At 43.0% G+C, this 26,563-nt stretch overlaps 1 protein-coding gene and 1 pseudogene across 2 annotated transcripts in view; both read right to left on the bottom strand.

The window, feature by feature from the left end:
• Positions 1–26,563, bottom strand: part of MYO1E (myosin IE) — a 202,140-nt gene that overhangs the window by 148,566 nt on the left and 27,011 nt on the right. The gene's annotated exons all lie outside the window — the stretch shown is intronic.
• On the bottom strand, positions 345–3,293 carry LOC307181863 (large ribosomal subunit protein uL11-like; annotated as a pseudogene). Its single transcript has 2 exons — positions 3,236–3,293; positions 345–1,416 (listed from the first exon to the last, which is right to left on the bottom strand). The product of its transcript is annotated as a large ribosomal subunit protein uL11-like (transcript).

Below are 26,563 nucleotides of genomic sequence, written 5' to 3'. Positions count from 1 at the left end.
GCACAGTGATGACAACCGTCCTGGGTGCCCACCAGCCGGAACCAGCCCATAACATCCTTTCTCTGAAGACCGAAGTTCACGCAGTGCTGAATCAGGCAGAAGGATCTGTGGCTTTGAGGACAGAAATCACAGGGGTTACCATATCAGAAGCAAAATGTGGTGGGTTTATCAGGCAGTATCAGTTGGCCGTATATGCAGCATTCTATTTCCTCTGAATTCACGTTGAGCGTTCACCAATCAGTAAGTTACTGAGTCATCTACAATGTGCTTAGCCCTGTGCAAGTGCAAGGACACACTGAAGAGTATATGAGGCATAGTCGCATTCACTCATCAAATGTGTTCGGTCTCGATGGGGAAAGGACTACCGTGCAACATGCTCGTGATGCAGGCAGCAGAGTCGATTCTATGGCTTATTCCAGAAACTGGAAGAGTTCAGAGAAGGGAAGTGACAAGTGTGAAGCGAGTAGTCAGGAAAGAGTAGGTGAAGGAACGGGAACTTAGGCTGGGCCTGGCAGATGCACAGGACTTGGTTGGCCAATCGGAGGAAGGGGGCTTTCCAGGGACAGCACAAATAAGGTACGGAAGCAGAAGAAGCAAGTCATCACTACTGCTAGGGACAGCTAGTGCTCAAAGCACCATTCTTTTTTTTTTTTTAAGATACATTTTACCTTTGGAATTATTAATTGATCTGTAGGATGCTACTGTGATGCTTTTAATTTTTTTATTTATGTATTTTTTTGGCTGTACTGCGATGCTTGCGGGATCTTAGTTCCCTAACCAGGGATCGAACCCAGGCCCGCGGCAGTGAAAGGGCCAAGTTCTAACCACTGGACCACCAAGGAATTCCCCAAAGCACCATTCTTCCTCCCATTGGCTGTCAAGTAACCCTTTATTATTTTTCTTTGCAGTTCTTAACTAGCTGGGCATTCCACTGCACCACTGTTGATGTCATCTATGATGTCGTGAGGGTGGCGGCCATGGACACTGCAGCCCACAGACTGGGTGGTCCCCAGCATCTCTTTAATGGTGAGAGTTCTCTAGCTAAAGATCGATGCCGCATCTGTCAGGCAATGTTGATAATCTCATCAAAAGTGATGTTTCCACTGTGTTTAATGTTTTTCTGCTTCTTTTTGTCTCCTGACGGTTCCTTGAGGGCTTTGATGATCAGGGCAGAGGCAGAAGATACCACCTCAATCTGGGCCTGTCTGTTCTGAATTGTCAGTTTCACTGTAATCCTCATACCCTTCCAATCACCAGTTGCCTTGGCGATGTCATCACCAATGTTGTTTGGAGACAGACCCAGGGGGCCGATCTTGGGGGCCAGGGTAGACGTGGCACCAACTTCCCCACCAGTGCACCTCAGCTACACGACTTTGATCTCATTGGAGTCAAACTTAGGTGGCACGGTAGAGACAGCTGGTGTCGGATGAACCCGGATTCGGGACGACCAAAGAAAGTCAAAGCACCATTCTTGGTTAGTTTAGTTCACAGAAAGAGCCTCCAGACAGCAACATCGGCAACACCTGGAAACTTATTAGAAATCAAAGTCCTGGCGCCACCCCAGACCTACTGAATGAGATGCTCTGGGGATGAGAGTGGGACCGGCAATTGGTGTTTTTATGAATTCTCCAAGTGATGCTGATGCAGGCTAAAGTTTTTGAGAACCACTGCTCTAAGGAGAAGACATGTTACAAATAAGCTCATAATATCTGTTCCTACAGAAGAAACTTTCAAATCATCTCTAACTGGAATTCATTTCATTCTTGATATAAGCTCAATGGTGGTCCAGCAACACGTACCCAGCACCAAGGCAGAGACAGTGTGTGCACACGTGAGTGTGTGTGTACACACAGACCAAATCAGTTGTCCGTCGGGAAGTTACTGTTAATATAACATCTGAGAAAGATCTAAAAAAATTAATTATTTAAGGAAGCAACACAGGACTGACGTGACAGTCCTATGGGACAGGAAATTCTATATACTGAAGATAAAGAAAGTGATTTGACCGTGGTTACTTAGAACCCAGAAATAATAATAGGAATATACTAGATACAACTGCTTCCCTTGTCATCCCACCATCCTTCTGTGATCATCTGGTGATCAGTTCTCTTATTTTCGTACACTGGAGGTGAGATCTGCACACTCTTTTGTGTTTTAACATTCTGTACTTGAGGGCTGCTGTCAATTCCCTATTTTCACCACTCCTGCCAAATGGAGATTGGGTTTGTTTTGATTTGTGTTGGGTCTACAGCTCCTCGTTAAGTAAACTAGGACTCCGTGTCTGGGCAATGCACTCAAGAAGAGAAAAATAGAAGGAATCAAAGTGAATTGTAGGGAGGGAAGGAGGGGGAAGTTCCCTGGAAGTCTAAAAGTAGGAAGCAAGGATGGTATTTTTGGCTTGGAACTTTCTGTACCACATGAAATTATGAGAATGACTTAATTGTTCCTGTGCATTTGAAACCGGAGAGACCATAATGGCTGGGTTACACCCAGACGGACTGGAACAGGACTTAGACAGGGTGGCCTCCTGCCAACGAAACCTGCTCTGCAGACATGAGTGACTGAGTCGTTCATGTTTTCAGGGTTGAGCTGTCTGCTGACCGCTGGCTTTGCTCTTCTCCCTTAATCTCCCCGGAGTAGACAGGGTGCTGTGTTACAGAGGGCTGCTATTTCAGGGGTAACCGGAGGGGCAGTGGGCTCCAGAAAGCCTGGGTTCTATCTAGTGGCTTTGTGCACTGAGGCAACTACATTTACTTCTCTCTGTTTCCTCATTTGCTGAATTAGAAGGGCAAACTATGTGCCTTGGCTCTTTCATAGAACGCTGGAGGAGAGAATAAAATGAGGGAATAGGTACAAAGAACATCCTTTGGAAAGTTAAGATTGTTATGCTATTGAGAGTTACTCCTGGACTCTCTCTTTTTTTTTTTTTTTTTTACTTTTTTTAAAAAAATCTTTATTGGGGTACAATTGCTTTACAATGGTGTGTCAGTCTCTGCTCTATAACAAAGTGAATCAGTTACACATATACATATGTTCCCATATCTCCTCCCTCTTGCGTCTGTCTCCCTCCCTCCCACCCTCCCTATCCCACCCCTCCAGGTGGTCACAAAGCACCGAGCTGATATCCCTGTGCTATGCGGCTGCTTCTCACTAGCTATCTACCTTACGTTTGATAGTGTATATATGCCTGGACTCTCTTGTTTTCACGTAGCATCTTTTGCAACCCTCTTCTTACAATGGACACCTATTGGGTTGCCTGTCCTGCTCCCTTTTCTGCAGGAGGTGGCAGTCATGATGGTCAATGCCACCTTGCCACCTGACCACAGGAAGAGACCCCTGAGCCAAGTGAGACCAATCAGATTCTCATGCCCAGAAATTGATAACAGAGACGCTTAGGGGTGGAGCTGCCATTGGCTCAGGCTCATTACACAAACCCAGTAGCTCTCATGAGGCCATTTCCCTCCCCAGCGGGCACTGGGCAACCTCTGGATTCGTTTTTGCTTGTCACACTGAGGAAGGGATACTATTGCCATGTAGTGGATGGAGCCCGGGGATGCTGCTAAACATTCCCCAACATGCAGGACAGCCCCTCACAACAAAGAGTTATCTGGTCCAAAATATCAGCAGTATCAAGGACGAGAAACCCTGCACCAGAGGGGTGACTGCAAGGCAAATGCCTACAGGGTCCAGGCAGATAATAAAGGGCTGATGCAGGCAGTGGGGAAGCTGAGCTGACTGGAGCGTCTGAAGAAGAGGGCAGCCCCTATGCCGCTCCAGCCAAATGTCACCCCAGGAAATGAGGACTCAAGGTTGCCAGATCCGATGCATCTAGTGAAGCTGGAAATTCAGATTTTCATGTGAAATCTGATTTTTAAACTCTGGTGTAATTTTTTTTTTTTTTTAATGTATGGGCCAAATAAACACATCTTCAGGTCCCATGGAGGCTAGGGGGTCAGCAGTTTGTAACCTCTGATCTGAAGGAAGATCCAAAGTCTCCCTCACAACTCCCTGAAGCTATACAGCTCCTCCCCTTACTTCCTTGGATGTTGTAAGGAAGCCCAGGATGTTACACGTATCCCCCCAAAGCTTTAACTAGTACACACCCCTGCACCTCTCTCTCCCTCCCTCACTTCTGCTACATTTTTGACCTGATGTGCCATTTCCACCCAGAGAAGAATTTACATCTCTCAGGGTTGAAAGGAACCTTAGGAAAAAATCTAGTCCTGACCTGCCAAGAAGAATATCTGGCCAGTTACTTAACCTCTTCATGCCTCAGTTTCCTCATCTGTCAAAGGCAGATGATAATGAAACTTCATTGGCTGTTAGGAAGATTGAATGACTTCATATATCGCCTCAGCCTCCTTGAATCCTTTGCCTGTGGAAATAATGCTCCAATGCTACTGCTGTTAATAAAAGTAATAAAACTAGCACACCTTAGGTCAAGATTACATTTGTCTGAAGCTTAGCATAAAAACTCACACAGGGTGGAACTTGAGCATGAAATCAGACTTCCCCAGGACAAATAAGCCATGTCTCATCAGTTACTGAGACATTCTTGGAACACTGTGTGGACCCTAAAGAATATGTTTTATGTTGATGCATGGAGGGCCAACAAGTCCTAGGGTGATTTGGCTCATGGTGATTCTGAGAAGCGGCAAGAACACAAGAGGGAAAGTGAGCAAAGAGAGGGCAGCAACCTATCCAACCTGCACTTGCAAAAAAAGGAAAAACAAAAGTATACAAGAAATTCTTGGGCTAGAGTGCAACAATCTCTCACTATCTGAAGAATTTAGTGAATGCAGGTTTATGGCAAATCTAACCTGTCACAGGGCTGTGGCATTCTTTGCAGCAGCCAGGTCATTGCGGCCTGAATGCTTTCCAAGGCTACTTGACCCTCATAAAAATCCCTGACAGTGGAGTGGGTACCATTTTTTCCCTCTGCCTGTGAAAAACTTCCTTGACAGCACCCATTACAAAGAGAACAGGGTCTGCTCTCCAGACTGGAGGCCAAAATGTTAATTAACTTATACCTGAGTCTGCCAAAAAAAAAAAAAAAAATGTGGGTAGTACTCTCTCTTTCCAGCAGTATTAGAGAAAGAAAGAAAGAAATGGAATGGAAGTGAATAAACTCCACAAAGAATTCTGATGTTAAGACCAAATGATTACATATGCTTTTTCACACTTGTCCGTCCTACTTTATTTCTGATCACTTTCTACCAAATAAACTGGTCTTTCAATGACGAAGTTCATTTCATCATGTGTAGATCGGATACCGGTTCTATTGCCTTCCATTGCACATTTCACAAAGGATTTATGAGTTTTTCTGGGTTCATTATTTCTATGAAAGCACTGTGCTATGTAAGTAAGGTATCATACAAAGCAAATAACGCACATTAAAAATTGAAACTATGGGCTTCCCTGGTGGCACAGCGGTTGGGCGTCCGCCTGCCGATGCAGGGGACACGGGTTCGTGCCCCGGTCCGGGAGGATCCCACGTGCCGCGGAGCGGCTGGGCCCGTGAGCCATAGCCGCTGAGCCTGTGCGTCCGGAGCCTGTGCTCCGCAGGGGGGAGAGGCCACAACATTGAGAGGCCCGCGTACTGAAAAAAAAAAAAAAATTGAAACTATACTAGGAAAATAAATCTGGATTCAGTTCAAGCACTTGTGAAAGTTGATATTAAGAGATCACTCATATATGCTAATAACTAACTTCCCATGACTTTGTCAATAGCAAAACCCCCCAGATAACCTCAGTAGCCCGAGAGTATTCTACAGCATTGAGTTGCGTTCTTGCTAGGAGTGGTTTCCTCCACAGGCAGAGAAGAAAGTGCATCTGATATTTGCAATTTGGAAACGTCAAAAGGGGCATTATAGTTTCCAATCTTGCTCGCCATCCATCTATTCGATAAATATTTATTGAGTTCCTATTATGTGCCAGACACTTTGCTATGAGTTGGGAGATGGAGATGGACACGACAGGTACTTTTCTCTTCCTCTTGGGACTTACAGTCCAATGAGGCATAAAGACAGACTAACAAGCACTTCTAATAGTTTCATGAGAGTCATGTATGGTAAGACATATTCTTCTCATCTTCCTCCCTAAAGAAACCTGGAAGGAGGGGGATGAGAGAATTTAATCTGATATGAATCATGTAAACAGTCCAGGTTCTTGGGGCGAACTCTCAACTCGCCATCTCCAAGGTAAACCAACAGAGGAAATAATTTGTGAAGAGAGCAGCCACACAGACCTTCAAGAGAAGGGGAGACGGAAGTGAGGGACAGCTTTGGGAAAACAAATTGTCTGGCTTGTAAGGAGTCCAGGAGTGCAAAAGAAGAGTCATGAGAGAAGTACCAGGAAAGAAAGCTGGCGGGACACCAGGGAAGGCCTGGGACAACTGGCGTCAGGGACCTTTCCAAGTCCTGTACGTGGGTAACTAACGCAATCTTTATGATAACCCTATGAGGTAGGTAACGTTATCATCACTCCCATTCTACAAATGAAGCAACTCGGAGGCAGAGGTCGCGAAATTTGCCCAAGGTTGTTAGTAAGTCCTGGAGCCAGGATTCAAGCACACCCAGCCTGGCCCGAGAACCTCTGTTCCATGTTCCATGTGTGCTGAAGACTTTAGACATGCCTTAGGAGGAACTGGGAAGTCACAGAGGGTTCTTAAGCAAGGTACTATGTGACTAAAGCACTGATTCAGGAATTCATGTAGTCACTGAACACGGAATGAACTGGGGGTGGGTGGGGGAGGGTAACTGGCATTTAATGAATGCCTCAGGTGTACCCAGACCTCCTCAGACTTATAATATTATCGAATTACCCAACCATCACTCTGGAAGAGACAGATGCCCATTTCACGGATACTGGACCTAAGTCTCAAAATGCCCATTCACTCCAATAGTGGTGGAATCAGATTTTGAACTCAAGTGAGGCTACCATGAAAGTCCCTGCGGTTACAACCACACTGTCCTACAAAGCTGAGGCAAGGAAACCAGGTGGTAGATTTTTATAATTGTCAAAATGAGTGGTCGTGAGAATTAGAGGAAGGGGTGGGTAGAAGACTTAATAACTAATTAGACACTGAAATCAAGGGAAAGACTGAAGAAAAAAAAAAAAGGAAATGACATCAGTATTTCAGGATTCTGAGACTGGAACACTTATGGTACCATTCACAGAAATGAAGGAATTCAAAGTAGTAAGATGTTTCCGCTTTACTCCAGTTTGGGAGGTAGGGGATAGAAGAAGGAGCTGACCAGAAGAGTGACTGAGAATACTAACACTTATTGAGCACTTACTAATTACCAGGCACTGTACAACGGGAGTTACACGCACCAACTAATTTCTCACAAAACTCTGAGATAAAGTGCTGTGAGAAGTAAATTAGTTTATTATCCCCATTTTAAAGACGAGAAAAATTAACAAGCTACCCAAGATCACGCAGTAAACTGTAGAGCTGAACTTGCAACTGAACTTGAAATAAACCCATAAATTAACTTCATGTCTGACAGGAACTGGATACTTCCTATACACCTCAGAGGAGCTAGAAGACATTATAATGGGTTAGAAAGACTTTCATGGCTGGGTAAATCTAGAGAAGCAGAACCAGTATGAGTGGATAAATGTCACACACAAAAAATAAATTTTAGCTTGAACATCAAGTTTCTGTGGTAACCTGTATTTATTCTCATTTCAAAAGAAAATAAATGGATTATGTAAAATTCCTTTAAAAGAGAAAAACAAAAGAAACACAATTGCCCTGACATTTCTAATAAGTTTAGCTGTTGAGAAATAAGCAGGCTCCCTTCTGAGACATCATATATTCAAGAACACAGTCAGAAATTGTCAGAAGGATTTCTGGACAAGGGAAAGCTGGGACATAAGAGCACCAAGATAGATCTCTCTTAACGTCCTGCCTTTTTTCCTTCACTGGTCACTTCTCAATGTTACCCTTCTCCCTGGATGACGCTACTGGACTCCTCTGAGAAAAGGTGGCCTTAATGCCAGCTTTATAGCTTAAGAAACTGTCACAGTGAAGCTGTATTTCTTTAAATCTTTTCTTAAAAAATATTTATTTATTTATTCTGGCTGTGCTGGGTCTTAGTTGCGGCACACTGGATCTTCGTTGGGGCATGTGGGCTCTCAGTTGCAGCATGTGGGCTTTCAGTTGCGGCATGCATGTGGGATCTAGTTCCCCGATCGGGGATCGAACCCAGGCCCCCTGCATTGGGAGTGTGGTGTCTTACTCACTGGACCACCAGGGAAGTCCCAGTGAAGCTGTATCGATACCTACAAATGGTTTTGACAATTGTGACCTTACGAGCTGTTTTTTAGTTTTGAAAAGTGAAATTAAAAGAAAAAAGAAACCCACAGCACTTTTAGACATAAAAGCCCAAGCTTTTTGTGGTTAAACAATCCCGACCATTTGAGAGAACAGTCAAATGTTTTTCAAGTTCAAAGTGCTTACCTAGCATGGTTTATAAGGAAGCCAAGAGAGTCGGTGATGGGCTGAAAGGAAAGTGTCCTGCTTACCTGGCTATTTTAACAACCTAAGTAGCTCTGTCAGAACGAAAGTGAAATCTAATCAAGTCCTGACCCAGATTTTATTGATTCTAAGAAGCACATTGGTGGGGAGGGGGGAGCAGGGGAAGCACAATGTTTTGTTTTTGTATTTTAACACAGCTGAAATCAGACTGTATCTTACAACTGATGACATGTCTCTTTTTACTTAACAGCATTTTTCTTTCCTAGATATACATTTTAAATGGTGCGTCTTAAAAATCAATGACAACAGGGGCTTCCCTGGTGGCGCAGTGGTTAAGAATCCGCCTGCCAATGCAGGGGACACGGGTTCGAGCCCTGGTCCGGGAAGATCCCACATGCCACGAAGCAACTAAGCCCGTGTGCCACAACTACTGAGCCTGCGCTCTAGAGCCCGTGAGCCACAACTACTGAACCCGCGTTTCAAGAGCCCGTGCTCCGCATCAAGAGAAGCCACCGCAATGAGAAGCCCGCGCGCCACAACGAAGACCCAACACGGCTAAAAAATAAATAAATAAATAGTTGTTTAAAAAAAAGAAAAAATATCAACGGCAACAGAAAATGGAAATAAGGTTGACAGAAAAGAAACATCAGTTTTTTAAAAAAATAAACAGATGGAGACTTAGTTTTGATGAAATGTGCTCATTTCTGAACACGATACATAAACAGTTTCAATTTGAGAATTTAAATTCCTACTGAAGAATTAAGGGTGAAAAAAGAAAAAAAAAAAGAATTAATGGTGATATGATGCAGGGCTGTGTGCACTGCAGCAGCACTGGTGTGGGCTGTGGGCCCTAGGTGGGGAGGGGGCCTTGAGGTTAAGGGAAAGTAGCAGACTTGGGGTCTGGCTGGCCCACAAGAGCATCTGGGGGTTGTCACCTTCTATTATTACTAAAGTTTTCAGGGCTCTGCTGTTCCGAGTTTGGAGCTACAAAGAGCCTTCTGTGTGCTCACGGAGACTTCTCTGACCCCAGGACCCCCTCCTTGCTGCCTGGAGACAGAGGAAACTTCCAAAAGCAGGATGAAAACAGAATCCTAGAGACATCTGAGGTTCAAGACCTAAAGGGGAGGGGGAGGGAATCTCCCCTTGTCTCACCTGTACATTTGCATGAAGTGGGGCATCCTTCCACGTGGCCTCGGTCCTAGAGGGCAGGACCCACTTTGGCCACAAATTATAAATAGAAGAAGGCTTAGATGGGAGATGGTGAGGTAACTAGATTTTCTGAGGTCAAAGAACATGGCACAAAGTCAGACAAGTACATATATCTATGGGGACAACGAGGCAGAGTATCTAACATCGAACTACTAGAAAACCCAGTCTTTACTAAGCAGTGTCCCTAGTCTGTGGACACACAAAAGGCAAGTGTTGGTCAAATCAGTTAAATCCTGAGTCATATAAGACAGAATAGTTTGTTTTAGAAAATCAGGCTGTCTTGTTTGGGGAATTGGGCAGATTTGGGGGGGCGGTCAGGAGAGTTGGAGAATCTGGGTTGGTTCAAGGTGAGAAAAGTGGGGGAAGGAGCATCTCAGAGATGCTGATACACAGAGCTCCCCAAGTTCAAGGTGAATGTTCTTCTCCCTGAATCCCAGGTAGGAGAGAGCTGTGTCCTGTTTATTCCTATCTGAGTACCTCACACAGAGCAGAGCCTCAGAATTACTGGTTGAATGAATGCCTAAGTGCTACACCTACTTTGGTCAGACTGTTGAGTAAACTTTTGGAATAAGGAGTCTTATGTCCTAAAGATGTTAAAAGACTCCTAAGGGCCTTACTTCTATCAGGGAGTAAAGAAGGCCTTGAGGAGAATCTCAACTGCAAGTTACAAATTTAAAATAATAGTTGAATTTGTTTTTAGTTTTAGCATTCTAAGGCTTTTTGCAAAGATATGACTTTAACCTGGGGAACTATCTTCCCTTCAGCAGGGTTTCACAATCTAAACTAATTCAATTTTTCTTTTCTATTAGGGGAGAAAAAAAATCTCCAAATTACATAACCAGGGATTTTGTGGAAATGATCGAAGCTTGACAGAAGGCCTTAAATTCCTGTAGTGAGTCCCAGTCAGCAGGGTGTGAGATCAGCTGACCAGCACACAGCTCCGAGATAAATTGTTAGTGGAGATGATTTACCATTTCAACTCAGGATTTCCTAGAATATGATAGTGCGATCTAATAATACTTCCTTTAGAAAGTAAGAACTGGGATCTCCCTGGCGGTCCAGTGGTTAAGACTCTGCACTTCCAATGCAGGGGACGCGGGTTCGAACCCTGGTCAGGGAACTAAGATCCCACATGCCATGTGGCACAGGCAAAAAAACCAAAACAAAACAAAGCACTAAAATGTACATGTCCAATCACTTTGTAAGCTTTTTAAAATGAAAGCATATTAATAGTCATTTTTAAAAGTAATCTAGAATTTCCTCCTTATTTTTTGGTAAATGAATTCAATTAGTTAAAATTAAACAAGTATTTGCTTCTTAAACAGATCAAGGCTGGGAAAAAGCTGCTGAGTGTGGAAGCTTGGTGCCTGTTTTCACTGCATCTGTCGTGACCCTATATTAGCTTAGGCAGGTCTTTGGACTCTGAGTATCTGGCCTTGATCTTCTCGTCTGTCAAATGGGGGACATGGATTGACCCTCACAGCCCTTTCCAGCTCTGACCTCTGTGACCAGGGCTGTCCAGCGAATCAGAATGTGGAGGCATCAAGAACCTTCTCAAAGCACAACAATCAGAACTTTCAAAGTAATGGGAAGAAAAGAGTCATCACACATTCTAAATGGTTTTGGATACTTTAAAGACCAAACTCTAATCAAACTCAAAGGTTTGGTTCCTCTTCTACTGGGTACATTTTTTTCATTATCAAGTGCTTATATGGAAAAAAGAAAAACCCAGACAGCTATGTATTTCTCTCAATACACAAATAATTCTCACTTCCTCTGGAAAATTGCACAGTAGGATTAGTTGGGTGGTCAGCCTGAACCCACCTTCCAATTTAAAATCACAAGATGTTTTTCAATGTCACATCAACTGGTGATATCTGTTGGTTTTTAAATAATACTCTGACTCCTACACAATGGGTTTACATTTTTATGGTTTTATCTTTCTGCTTTTGTCTATGGACCTTGCTTTTGTGTTAAAATATGCACTGCTGGGAATTCCCTAGTGGTCCAGTGGTTAGGACTCGGCTCTTTCACTGCCGAGGACTTGGATTCAATCCCTGGTCAGGGAACTAAGATCCTGCAAGCCACATGGCGTGGCCAAGAAAAAAACAAACAAAAAAACTGATCAATAATAAGAAAAATATGCATTGCTACTTGCAATCTTTATAGCTATGCTTTAATTAAAAATGTGATCGCTACATAAACTCCTCCCTTTGTCAATAAAGTAGAAAGGACACTGGAAAATGACTCAAAAGCATCCAGTTCAGAGTCCAACTCTTACTGGCTGAGTGGCCCAGATCCCATCCACCACCCAGAGAAGTAAAAACGGTTTGTAAAACCGGAACTACCATGGCCATGATGGTGTCGTCTCCCTTTTGGGGGGAAGCTATTTTCCCACTTGACTCTTATCATGGAGCACACCGCTCTAAGCAGGAATCCCCATTCTGGTCCTCCACCTTGTAGGGGACAAGGCTCTGCCACTTGTCCCCAGGCACCCAATACAAGTGCAGTCCCAGGTCACCACTCGGCACTGCTAAACTCAATGCCTGTTTACCTATGCCATTTTGTACATTTTTTTAAGGAAAGCTAGTCTAAATACTACTTTATATATTGGCACATTGCAAGCATTATATAAATACTTGCATTTATCTACCTTAAAAACAGTACAGGGCTTCCCTGGTGGCGCAGTGGTTAAGAATCCGCCTGCCAGTGCAGAGGACATGGGTTCGAGCCCTGGTCCGGGAAGATCCCACATGCCGCGGAGCAACTAAGCCCGTGCGCCACAACTACTGAGCCTGTGCTCTAGAGCCCGCGAGCCACAACTACACAGCCCGTGTGCCACAACTACTGAAGCCCGCACGCCTAGAGCCCGTGCTCCACAACAAGAGAAGCCACTGCAATGAGAAGAAGCCCGCGCACCACAATGAAGAGTAGCCCCCCGTCGCTGCAGCTAGAGAAAGCCCACGTGCAGCAACAAAGACCCAACTCAGCCAAAAATAAATAAATAAATTTATTAAAACCCCCCAAAGAACAGTACACTCTGTGGAGAGTTCAGGAGGGCAACTATGGAGGCAGAGAGACCAATTAGGAATATTCTATACCATTCTAGGTGAGAAATGGTGGTCTATGAATTAGGGTGGCAGCTATGGAGTGATACAGAGCTGTCAGATTTGCTGTCTCTTTATAAGTAGAAGATGTGTTGATGGCTGGATGTCGGGGGTGAGGGAAAGAGTGAAGTCAGGGAAAAGCTGGGTTGGGCTGCCATTTCCAGATACATCCTGGGCCAGTGAGCAAAGGAATATTAGCCACAGGGACAGCCCCTTTCCCGTCCCTCCCCAGCACTATGGGAGCTGTCTCGACAGAGAAGGAGGGGGGCCCAAGAGTACGGGTAGGAGTGCGGGAGCTCACCCCTTGCTGAAAGGAGACAGAGGAGAAGGCAAAGCCTCCCGGAGGTTCCTACCTCTGAAGGAGATGGAGAGGGGTGGTGGGGCTCAGGTGCTGGTGGGCTGGTACCAGCAGGAGCAGCTGCGATGGTGACCGTTCTAATTCTAATGCACTACACCCAGCGGGCACAGGGCCAGGTGACAGAGGTAGCAACAGACAGGGTGAGAGAAAGTTCACCCATGGGTGTTAACCAGACACTAAAAGGCCTTGTGGAATTCGGCCTTTGCTCAAACCAAAGATAAGAAGTAGGAGCAGAGCGGTGCATTTTCTTGCATTGGGGAATTGGCTTCAACTTGGATCGTGGCTACTTCCCGGAGTGTGGCGTGGAAGAGAGATTCTGTGGGAGGCAAGAGAACTTGATCCCATTCCCAGACTCAAACCGTCAAGACTTTAAGCTCTGGAACGCACCTGCACTGGGTTGGCGACTGACCAGACACTGAACCAAAGGAGTGTCGGGAAGGGTGTCAGAAACTTCATTTTACAACCTCTGTGAACCCCCAGATGTGGTGCTGTTTTTGGTATCTCTCCAATCCACAGAACATGAAGTAGCATTATGGTTAGTATCTTATGAAGACAGATCATGGGAACTGAAAGGACACACACACATTTCAGCTGTCCAGAGATCAGCCTGATCAAAACACAGATGTTTTGAACCATGTGGAGAGGAAATCTGACCACTTGACAAACCTTCTCAACATGGCGGTTCCCTGGCGAAAGGACTTCGCTAGACCTCCATACATTGGGCAATCCACAATGGACTCCAGTATGGCGTTTACAGCGCCTACAGGGTTAAGCAGTTAGGGTATGTGAATATCCAAGAAATGGGGAAAGGAGTAGATACCGGGGTTGTTTATGACTGTCTATTCTCAAAACAAAGGCAGAGCTATAGTACCCACTTAAATTCTGTAAGAGGGCACTATTATTACAGATGAAGAAACTAGCTCAGAGAGATTAAGCAACTTTGCACATAATTAACCAGGGCAGGTCAGGATCTGAACCCAGCACTCTGTTGACACCACAGCTGCTTCATAAAGGTTCCTGTCATCAGCAGATGGTAAGGAGGGACTCAAAATGAAATGTTGAGTCTGAGGCTAACGTAAGTAATAATAAGTATGAGAATACTATCAATAATGACTGTCATAACTAACATTTACTGAGTGCTCAGTATTAATTTATTTATCAAATATTTATTGAGCTCCTACTGTGTGCCACGCACTGCTATGGGCACTGGAATACAGCTTCCCCAAGGAGCTTCCTCCACATTCTAGTGGAGGAAACCTCATGCCAGGTCCCACAAGTTATTCCTTTTCATCCTCAAGCAACACTGTGATGTACATACTGTCATAACCTCCATTCACGATGAGGGAACCAGAGAGGTTAAGTGACTTACCCACTGTTCCAAAGCTAGAAAGTGATGTGGAGCCAGGGGCAGAACTCCCTAGAATCTTAGGACCAACCCAGTTCATTAGATGTCCCAACAGCAAACCTAAACGTGCACTATTGGAAGAAAATGGACCAAAGAATATAAATATCTGGGGTAGCTCCAAACCAAAAGAGATTTTGACATCTGTTCAAAAGAGCTGCAGAAACACTTTGAAGGACATTCTAGGATGTCTGCAAATCAGAGGGAGGAGGAAGCCCACCCAAACTTTCCCACAATTTCGTGTTCCTTCCAAGTTCATGGCCTCACATGACTCAATATGGAAACTGCCAGCTATCAAACACTAGGCAGGCCTCCTTCCTTATAACCCAGGCTTTTTGATTCTCTCTTAAGGTCTTTAAAAGAGCAAACCACGGCCATTCCCACTTCCCAGAACGCTCTACTGATTACAGCGCGAGATCAAATCCAGCACAGACAGGGAGGACGGGCATTTCAAACATGTAACACTGGAACGCAGATTAATAATTTACTAATGACTCTAAACAAATATTGTTCATGGTGGGGAAAAACCCTCCCATTTAAACGGGAACTTGGTCAGAATACCTCAGTACTTTTAAAAAGAAAACTGTAAAATAACCGTCTTAGAATTCAATATTTATTAATGCTGATGGTTCGTTTTTGAAGAATTAATCATTCCCAGCTTCAATGTTCTGCTTCAGCAGAAAGTTCACTTTATTCTGCATGCGGATTCCTGTACTCTCTGCCCAAATAAATTAATACATATGCCAGAGTCTGGGGCTGCGATCAATGAAAAACCACAGTAAATTCCTAAGCAGTAACAGATATTCCACATGGCTTGAAATGGTTGAAGGAGAATTTTTTTTTAAGGTTAAGAATCAAAGTACTGTAATTGAAGATCTTACAAATTAAGCAGCGGTGGCTTCTTTCTCAAGGTATCTGATGTTGACTCCAAGGATCATTTAAAGTGAACCTCCCCTCTTGCAGCCCTTCCTTGCTCTCCCTTTTACAAGTTTCTCACTGAACAGCATATAGTTGGCATTAGGTCCATGGCATTAATTTAAAATGACAATGCACTGTGAAATCTGCTAGACTAAGCGTGTAGAAAAGCAAATACTTGAGAAAGTATCTGAGGAAAAGTAAATGCTTGAAAAAAGTAAATATTCCCAAAGTCTGTGGCCAGGCCTTAGACATTTCAATCTACAGTGGACCCCTGAACAACTCGGGGGTTAGGGGTGCTGACCCCTGCACAGTCGAGATTCCACATATAACTTCTGACTCCCCCAAAACTTAACTGGGAATAGCCTACTGTTGAGTGGAAGCCTTACCTGTAATATAAATGGACTAACATTGGCTACAAAACTATTACAGTAGTGCAGCTTGTTCTACATTTAATTTTGTGCAGTTATGATTGAATAAGGCGTCTTTACCTTTCTCTCAAGTGCAAATGGCACAATGTATGGTCTGTAAGTGTCTGTGTGCATAAGTTTTGATAAATTTTAACTTTTTATAATAGATTTGTGTATATTTTACTGAAATAAATGATAAAATAGACTAGTATTTACATATATTTTATGCCTTCGTGACATACCTTTTTCTTAATTTTTTCAATATTTGTGGGCTGTGTGGCTAATCTGCAAATTTTTTCAAAATGTCAAAAATCTCCAAAAAATTTGCCAGTATATGTATTGAAACTATATGTATTTCACGTATAAGTGAAACCATGCAGTTCAAACCTGTGTTGTTCAAGGGTCAAATATACAGTGTAAAGAACTAAATATTGTGATAACACAGTCTTTTGTAGGTAAATTCCTAAACGAACTTTGAAAAATCTATCTTTGGGCTTCCCCGGTGGCGCAGTGGTTGAGAGTCCGCCTGCCGATGCAGGGGACACGGGTTCGTGTACCGGTCCGGGAAGATACCACATGCCACGGAGCGGCTGGGCTCGTGAGCCATGGCCGCTGAGCCTGCGCGTCCGGAGCCTGTGATCCGTAACGGGAGAGGCCACAACGGTGAGAGGCCCACGTACCGCAAAAAAAAAAATCTATCTTCAAGTTTAGGGTATTTACAAATTAATACCCCAAATTAATAAATGTGTTCATTTAATACTATAAGTGCATCTGTCCTATCTTTATGGGAATGATGTAGAACAGGGGTCAGCAAACTACAGCCTGTGGGTCAAATGGCCCACTGCTTGTTTTTGTAAATAAAGTTTTATTAGAACACAGCCACACACATTCATGTATGTATTCTCTATGGCTGATTTCATTACAATGGCAGAGCTGAGAAGCTGTGACAGAGGCCGTATGGTCCACTAAGATATTTACTAGCTGGCTCTTTACAGAAGTTTGTTGACTGATGTAGAAGGACAAACTGAAGAAAATGCCAAAAGGTATGAGTGCATCCTTGCATAGTCCAGCGTTGTGTTCACTATATTGGAGAAGCGCTGTGAGGAGACTGAAATATCTGGAGAAGTGGCAAGCCTTTTACATCACAACCACCTTTCTTTTCATACTCCAATCTACAACTAATAGAAGCACATTCCTGAGCTAAAGGAAGAACACTGATATGTGTAATTAGAGGTCAGCAACATGTCAGAACGTTTTAGAACCCAGTAATCGCCCCATGTTTTAGGAAGAGATGGAGGAGGTGGTACAATATACACAAATGGCAAGAAAAAGATGGAACAGACTTCCTCTTCGTTGGATCGCAATCAATTTGATTGTCAATGTCAGCACCAAGTTGTTTCTTAATGGGAAACTGTAGAGACGCATCATTCCCCTATCCCCTAAACACTGAACTGAAAAGAAATTTGAGTCCCGAATTATCAACACGTCATATTTTTCACAATTTGAAATTCAGATTGTCAATAGCACATCCCTAAAAAATTTAAATAATCCCGTTAGAGCTATACCTGGTGGTCATTTTCATCTTGATGAGTTATTTTAATCCAAATGCTTTCCTCTTTACATGTAGCTAGTTCCAAATTTACAACTCTAATTTTACAGCCTGATTTCACTAGTTGCAGCTCCATTTTATTACTGAAGGATAGGGGTGATGCTCAAAAGAGGTGGAAGGAAACACAAAGGCTAATTTTAAAGTAAGGATAAAACAGGGCTAATTCACATGGAACGAAGCTAAAAGCTCTCTTTCTTAGCCTAGAATCTAAGTCCTTGATAAAAAACTGACTTATGAATACAAATTAATTTAAAATTAAAAAGTGCCCAGCAATTTTGCAGTACTTAAGCTTTTACCTCCTTTACCATTTTGAGCCCTCAAACAACCCTGTGACTGGAAGGAGACATTATTTCCATTTTGCAGATGAGGAACTGTGTTCTCAGACAGGTTAAATCAACTGCCTCAAAGTCACGGGTAAAGAATTCAAAGTCTCCTAATTGCTTCTACTTCTGCTGTGAGACAGAGTGTGTGATAGGATTACAATGTCCAAGAATGCAGCTAATTTAGTGGAAAGGAATTCTGGGCTTTTCTATAGCTCTTACAAACACATTTACCTTCTCAAAATTATAAGTAAACTCAAGGGGTTTCCCTGGTGGCGCAGTGGTTAAGACTCCGCGCTCCCAATACAGGGGGCCCGGGTTCGATCCCTGGTCAGGGAACTAGATCCCACACTCATGCCGCAACTAAGAGTTCACATGCCACAACTAAGGAGCCCGCAAGCCACAACTAAGGAGCCCCCCTGCTGCAACTAAGATCCAGCACAACCAAATAAATAAATTTGGGGGGGGGGGGAAGTAAACTCAATCTTCCCATTATGACTCACAGTTAGACCCGAGTGAGTGAGCACATTGATCCAGGACTGCCATTATTTGGTCATCACTGGGGAGGTGATGTTCATCCTCATTAGGATACAGATGGACCTGAACGGCACCAGTAGTCTAGTTACAGGTATTTCTAGTTGTAGTAGTCCCTGTCCTGTAAATCCACAGCAGAACTGTCATTATCCTGTCTAATGATAAAGCCACGTAAACTAAACTTCCCCATCACTTATGTTTTACCACAGAATGGAAGAGATTTCAGGAATTGACTTTGTCGGCATTCTACGGAATGCAGCCAATTTGATTGTCAAGAATAGCTCCATATTATTTTTTAATCCGGTATTTCCCATTATGTAGACAAACCTAACCATATCTCTCTACCCACCTCAGTTGTACCCTAAAAAGGAGCTAAGCTGGGCAGAGATGTGAGTCCCCATTTCTTCCTCCCTTTCCATGATGACTTGGTGGTCTTCTTTATCTGGACTGGCCATACATACTAACCTCAACAACCTAAGTACAAATCTACAAAGAAATGTCACATTTCTTTCAAATTCCGAAATCCTCTTTTCCTATTCCACCTTGCCTTACAAGTTTCTGCTTTAACGATCCAGTTGCATCACTATCTCCTTTCTAATATAGCGCATCCGTGTACCAATTTTCTACACTAAGACTTCCTGCTACCACCTCCACCCCACCACACACATTAGACCAACTGCCCATTGGTGGCGTGTCCTTCTTCCTCTGAGCAATCTGGTCTCCCACTTCCTTCTAGAGGTACTCTCTTCTTGTCTTAATGTCAGCCTCTAGTTTTCTTACTTTTTTTTTTCTTTATTCCTATAATGTTAGTAGCTGAAAGCTGAACCGCAAGAATGAGTTCAGTAAATACCTTTTGAGCTTCCACTGTGTATCTAAGTAAACACTTTGGAACCAGTATATCCTCATAGGAAAGGGTTACTTTTTCTTCCTCCAAAAGCCCCTGGATATATGCCTAAGGTAATGGGGAAAAGTATAAAAGGTAAGAGACTTCCTGACTCAAGAGATCAATTCTGTATAGTGGAAAATATAAAATATAAGGACTCTCTTGTCCTCAAAATTTTTGTGAGCTTACGAGCAGTTACTTTTTAGTTACTTGCAATTATCCTCCAATAAGTCCAAAATGTTACCTTATTTTCATAACTCTGTACTAGTTTATGCCCATGGTGAGCATGTAAGTTGGCAAAACCTTTCTAGAAGTCAATTATGGAGCTTCTAAAAAAAGTGTCATAGGCATGACTCAAAAAGTGTCAAATCCTGCCTCATAGAATCTATTTGACAGGAATACTAGCAGAAGTGTTTAACAAAAATGGAAATTATCCTAATGTCCACCAATACTGGGTATCTCTGAGGAGCAGAGAACAGCATCAACAAGGGGACAAAGTGGTGGCTGACGGTGACATCCAAGACACAACACAAGAGGTGCTAGGATGGAGAAAGGATGCCCTCAGTCCATCCACATCATAAGTAAATGACAACCATGTAATAACTGGAGTCCGGTGAGATTTTCCCTATACTTTTCGGCCTTTGAAAACCAACGAATCAGAAAAAACTACACGAAATGCAATTGACTGTGTGAATTGCTTATTCTTGCAGCTGCTCCCAGAATGTCTTTCCTATGTGGTTTCCCCATTTATGCCATTCATTCATTTATTCAGTCAACAAACTCAGCTCCTACTCTACACCAGGCGCTGCACTAAGTTCTGGAGAAAAAAGCAGTAAACAAGACAGACCCTCTGCCTCCCTCGGGCCCATAGTGTGGCAGGACCGTAAGACCCAAATGGACGCCGGGGGCAAGGGGACCTCGACACACCCTCACACTGCTCCCTTCTGTTAGTTCCTCTTGCCCATTCTCCTGATGGACAATATCATTTCAAATTAGAATAAGTAATCAATGTCTCGGAGCCAAACCAACATCAATAGAATGCTTTGTTCTTCAAAGTATGACGTTTCAGATGATTTCTGAGATGCAACAGGAAACTGCTACCAACTGTCAACATTCTCCATTACGGTAACGGCATTTTTTTTCCATTGGTCACCAAGTGGCAAAGCTGCTTCAGGCCCAAAGCAGAATCACATGGTAGCAATAAAACCGCCACCAACTTCATCCAAATATTCTCCAAAGCCCGTCGCATCTCTGTGAGTTGACTACACAGAAATCACTTCGCAGAGGCAGCAGCCCTTCTCACACTGCCAGGTCTTTCGGCCCAGTTGGCAGGGTCAAAAACAGTAGGGCATCTGAGAGAAACTTGCCAACTCTTTGACTTATCAGGTTGGCACAAATATCTCCATCACTTTGCTCCATCCACCCATACATATCATCTACAGGTGACACTTTCAGAAACCTGGAAGGAAATTACTAAGTGGACAAAGGAAGGTTATTTGCAAAAAAAAAAAACAAAAAAAAACCCACAAAAAACACACACACATCCACCAACACTTCCTTGCTGTGAATATTGCTGCTGAGGATGTCTTAACACATTTATTAGTATAAAGACTTAACCATTTTTCATATCTCTTATAAGAAAAATGTAATACAGTCAAAGAGAATATTCACACCCAAACGGGTCAAAATATGAAAGGAAAAAAACAAAGGCATTCACGTGGGACACAAGCCTACCCAGAATAATCTTTATTCATTCCTTGCATGGCTCATGGCTTTATACTTCTGTTAATAAACAAAGTACAAATTTGATATTAAAATTAAAAAAGAAAGAAGAAGATGGGGCACAACTTGGTGGTTGTTTGTACTCTTCTCAATACGTACTAAGGGGGAAGACTGTCAAAGAGTCTGTTGAAATTATGGATACTTGAAACCATTTTCAGACACCTCACTGGCCAGCACAGGCTGCTGCAGGTTGAGATGAGATCTGCCCAAATACCACCAGAATACAAGATTTTAGGAATTGTGAAAGAAGCAAGTGATGATTCCATGGCCACATCAGGAGAGCATGTTTTTTGCATTAACAGATCTGCATTGCATATGAATAATTAAAAACCCACTTGGTTCTGCAAGTGGGCTGCTTTTCTACGGCAGTCCCATGCACATGCCACATGATGATAAGGGCTGGAAAAGTAGACGACACCTGGCCAGGATTGCTTCCGAATCTCTTTGAAGTCCAGCACCTGTTTTTCCTGGCTACTTAGAGGCTAGGATGGACTTGCACTTAAAACTGTATTACACTCCATGCCCCAGGGAACAACCACTGCTCAACAACCTGAGTATTTATTTACTCATAAACTTTGGCAGGTACGACGGGGGAAAAAACTAATAAATTTGAATAACTCCCCTTGAGAATGGTGGGAGAAAACTTTCATCATTTGAAACTGGGCGTGTCCTTAATTTATGTGGAGGAATGTTACAAGGGCCATTCAGAATATATGCAGTGCTGTCTGCTCGCATGCTTCCAATGTCTTCTCAGGTGATAATCTCCTAGTTCTGTGGTGTGTAAATCTCTCTGCGGACACAAAAGGATCAGTCTCGCAGTGACTCCTATTTACTACTCCTCTTCCCAACTACACCTAGCAAATACCAAAAGCAAAAGAAAATCTTGAAGCTTTTCCTGGATTAAAAAAAAAACAAAAAAACAATGTTTACTTAGGTCCTTTTTTAAAAATTTTATTTATTTTTGGCTGTGTTGGGTCTTCGTTGCTGCACGCGGACTTTCTCTAGTTGTGGCGAGCGGAGGCTACTCTCCGTTACGGTGCACGGGCTTCTCATTGCAGTGGCTTCTCTTGTTGCGGAGCACGGACTCTAGGCACACGGACTTCAGTAGTTGTGGCTCGCAGGCTTCCGTAGTTGTGGCGCATGGGCTCAGTAGTTGCGGCATATGGGCTTAGTTGCTCCGCGGCATGTGGGATCTTCCCAGACCAGGGATCAAACCCATGTCCCCCGCACTGGCAGGCACCAGGGAAGTCCCTACTTATGTCCTTTTAAATCTAGATGTAGGAATGTCATGACAAGTGCCTTTTATTATTAAAATATGTGTCTTTACTAGGACTTGAATTTTGGACACAAGTTTGGACCCTCTGGAAAATCCTCTGGTACCTCCAGTAATTAATATAGCATATTCCTAAGAACACTATTGTTTTAAAGCAAATCCATGCTTATAAAATCCTTACAATTATTCAATTTTTTACAGCTTATGATATACTTCCAGACACTTTGATTTGATTGTTATAACTCTAGGAAATGATTATTATGAATATTATGAACATTTCCACTTTACAGATGTGAAAACTGAGGAAATTCCTCTAAAATTACAAGAGCCAGGGTCCATACTACAAATTTCCACTGAATAGTTTTGAAGTGTAACCAAATCGAGTTTACTAGAGATATGAAAATAAAACAAAGGCAAGCAGTTATGATGAAACCAACTTCATTTGGCAAAGGGTTGTGTCACCCATACCTACAAATGGTGAGCTTGATTTTTCTAAACATGAACATCCATCAGATACAATTTTTATAATATAACGCACATGGTTTTATTCTGCTCTACTATTTCACATTTGGCAGAAAACAGAGCTTCAGCCTGCAGTACCAGACTTAAAAGAACATCAAAGTACCATAATCTAAAATATCTTCCTCATAAAATTCTTAGAGAACAAGGTAAAACCTAAGCTTAGAAACATCTTCACTTAAGTAATGAGGCAAATAAATCACTTACAACACACTCCTTCCATTTCCCCATCCGTGATGTGGGTAATGTGGTTAGATTACGCTAGTTTTTTCCCTCCTACTCAACAGAGAAATGTCACCCAAGAGTGTAAATTAATCAAACAAAATCCTTCTGAAGGAAGTACAGCTTTGCGGTACTTGCAGATTCAGCTACTAGGTGTAGCTAAGGCGGCCTCATAGCAACAATTGCATTGTGAGACAAAGCAAATGGAATGAAGTTTGAAAAAACAAATTAATAGATGATTTAGGAGTTTGGTAGCCTCTTCTATTTACATCCGAATTTCTGTTTTCACTAACAGGGATATTTAACAGCAGCCACGTAAACTAGGTCAGTGTGGAAACTTTCCTTTTTCTTCAAAGAGGAGTTGAAACGTACTCGGCACACAGTACATTCCTGACTCCCAGATCTGGGCCAAGCAAACTTTTCCAACCTGTCCATCAGCGAGAGGACTGTATTATCAATCCATGAAGGCACACTGTCTGCTGAATTATGAAGTGGGAACTGGGAAACAGAAAATTGTTTCCTCTGTGTTTTCACAACGCCTCCCCCTAAGCTCATTCCATAAGACACTGAGTCAACTCTGCTCCCCAAGTTGTGCTCAGCTCCCACCTGGCCTGCTGACCGGGGAAAGACAGTAGGGGAGTTTCAACCCCCTCTAACCTGTAATCACTTCCCACTGGTAGGAGGGGCAAGGTCCCCCCCAAAACCCTGTGGCTACAAATTTAGGATGCCAGGGGAAAAACCATGCATACAGGACCAAAGCCAGGAGTGAAGCTATGAAAATCTCATCAACATTTTTTTTCCAGTTATCCTATTATTCAGCACTGTGCGGTTCTCCTTTATACTGTCTCTGTTGAAACTGTCACTATGTTCATCCGTTCTCCTCTGTGGGGTGATCATCTTTTATGATCGGTACCTTGAACTCTTTTTTTTTTTTTTTTTTTTGCGGTACGCGGGCCTCTCACTGCTGTGGCCTCTCCCGTTGCGGAGCACAGGCTCCAGAAGCGCAGGCTCAGCGGCCATGGCTCACGGGCCCAGCCGCTCCGCGGCATGTGGGATCCTCCCAGACTGGGGCACGAACCTGTGTCCCCTGCATCGGCAGGCGGACTCCCAACCACTGCGCCACCAGGGAAGCCCACCTTGAACTCTTAATTGGGTAGATAGATTGCTTATCTCCACTTCTGTCCAGTTCCTTTTCTGAGGTGTCATCTTGTCTCCTTGTCTGAAACATATTGCTGTCTCATTTTGCCCAGTTCTCGGTATTATTTCTCTGTGGTAGGTCAGTCAGCTGTGTTTCCTCATCTTGGAGAAGTGGCCTTATGTAGGAGACCTCCTCTGGGGCCCAGCAGCACACTCTCCTCTGGTCACCAGAGCCATATGCACTTGCAGTGCTCCCTGCTTGGACTGTGTGGGTCCTTCTGTTGTAGCAGAGCAACTACTGTGGGTGCACTGTTGGCAGGGCTGGCCCCTGGCCAGCTGGCTGCAAGGCCCTGGGATATGATTGGCCGGGGCGGGGTGGGGGGGGGCGGCGGTCCTCAGGGCAACAACCACATTTTAAAATAGACACTTAAATAATAAAGACAGCACCCTACTTTTAAAATGCCAATGACATTATATACATCTTGAAGTAGCAATAATGAGTATTACACTCAACTTCCATTTTATCGCTTCTTGCTAGACTGAAATCTTTCAAGGTCTTCCTCCAGTGGGCCTAATGATTGGTTGTGAATTAACTGTGCTCCAAAGTAGATTTTATGTGTAATAAGAGACATTTGTTCCCCTGTGACTGATTCTCTAACCAAATGTTCAATTGACTTTCTGGTTCCCAAGTGGAGCCAGAGACAGAAAGTAACTTGGTTACTTGCGGTGGAAAATCTTTGACAAGACCCATTCTGTGCTGTGGATATTTCTCAAGTTGTCCAGCCTTCCTTTGACCTCCAGGCCAACGCCTCTCCCAGCAGACACTGAAGGGTGGGTCTAGGGACTTTAGGCTCCCTTCCCAGGCGTTCCTTATTTTGATTCATCTATTTTTCTCTTCGGCTCTCCAGGCAACTTCCTGGTCAATGTCCAGAGGTTTTTTTCCCCCCTAAATATGTTCACCTGGACAAAGCTGCAATTTGAATGTAGAGCAACCCAAATCAAAATATGCATAATGGAATTCAGTGTATGGAACTTACATTAGTTGAGTGGGAATAAATGTTTGGACTTGCAAAGTATCTTTCTTCAAAGGAAAAAGAGGTCATTGCTGTATTCTTCGGAATGAGGAGAGCTCCAAACTCAGCGCCAAGGATACACAGAGGTGAGCACAAAAGCCTGAGGTGCAAGACGGAAGTACAGGGGTAGATGGACAGGGTAAAGCTGAAAGGTGAAAAAGGAGGCTTTCCCTGCCTTCACACCTCACTCATCAAAGGCTTTCTCTATTAAGAATTTTAAAAAATCTAGCCTAACATTGAAATTAAGGAAAGCAAATCTTTCACATGAAATCTGTTTCAGTGAGGTGTTCCCTGAAATGCTATGTTCTTATTACATTTTCTCTAGATAGTTTAATTTCTGTGGACCTTTGGAGGGAAGAGGAAAATTGCCAAGATGGGAAAAGGTCAGGCTTGGGGTGGGTCTCTATGACCTCAACTCAATGCCTTTTTACTGTGTTGCATCAAATGACAGAGTGAATATCATATTTACAATCATCTTTGCAAATAACTGTCCTTTTCCTACTTCTTCTTCTAATTTACTTGGATATTTTAAATTAAAATTAAAACTAACTTTATGATGTTTAATTTTTATTTGGGGATAAAAATCAAGGTGGTATTTCAGAAAAGTCTTAAAAGAACATATTTAGATTCACTAAATACAAGCAGCCCTGAGAGTAGCCAGTTAATAGGCAAGAAGAATCAATGGACACTAAAGGACCAAGAACACAAACTAGAATGTCACTTCTATCAATTCATTTATTTTCATATTGAAGAGCTATGACCACAGCTTACAAAATAATTTGAAGCAATTTATTTGGGGGGAAAAAAGAAATTTCTAAAATGCCTAACTTTTTGTGACGAAAAGAAGGAAAATCAAGAAAACAGAGGCCTGACTGTACTACCACGGCAATCTACAGATTCAATGCAATCCCTATCAAAATACTACTGGCATTTTTCACAGAGCTAGAACAAATAATCTTAAACTTTGTATGGAAACCCAAAAGATTCTGAATAGCCAAAGCAATCTTGAGACAGAAGAGCAGAGTTGGGGGTATCATGCTCCCTGACTTCAGACTATATTACAAAGCTACAGTAATCAAGACAGTACAGTACTGGCACAAAAACAGAAACACAGATCAATGGAACAGGATAGAAAGCCCAGAGATAAACCCACACACATATGGTCACCTTATCTTTGATAAAGGAGGCAAGAATATACAATGGAAAAAAGACAGCCTCTTCAATAAGTGGTGCTGGGAAAACTGGACAGCAACATGTAAGAGTATAAAATTAGAACATTTTCTCACACCATATACAAACATAAACTCAAAATTGATTAAAGGCTT

Source organism: Stenella coeruleoalba (genome assembly GCF_951394435.1).
Source record: "Stenella coeruleoalba genome assembly, chromosome: 2".
Classification (NCBI taxonomy): domain Eukaryota; kingdom Metazoa; phylum Chordata; class Mammalia; order Artiodactyla; family Delphinidae; genus Stenella; species Stenella coeruleoalba.
This window is presented reverse-complemented; position numbering and strand designations above follow the sequence as displayed.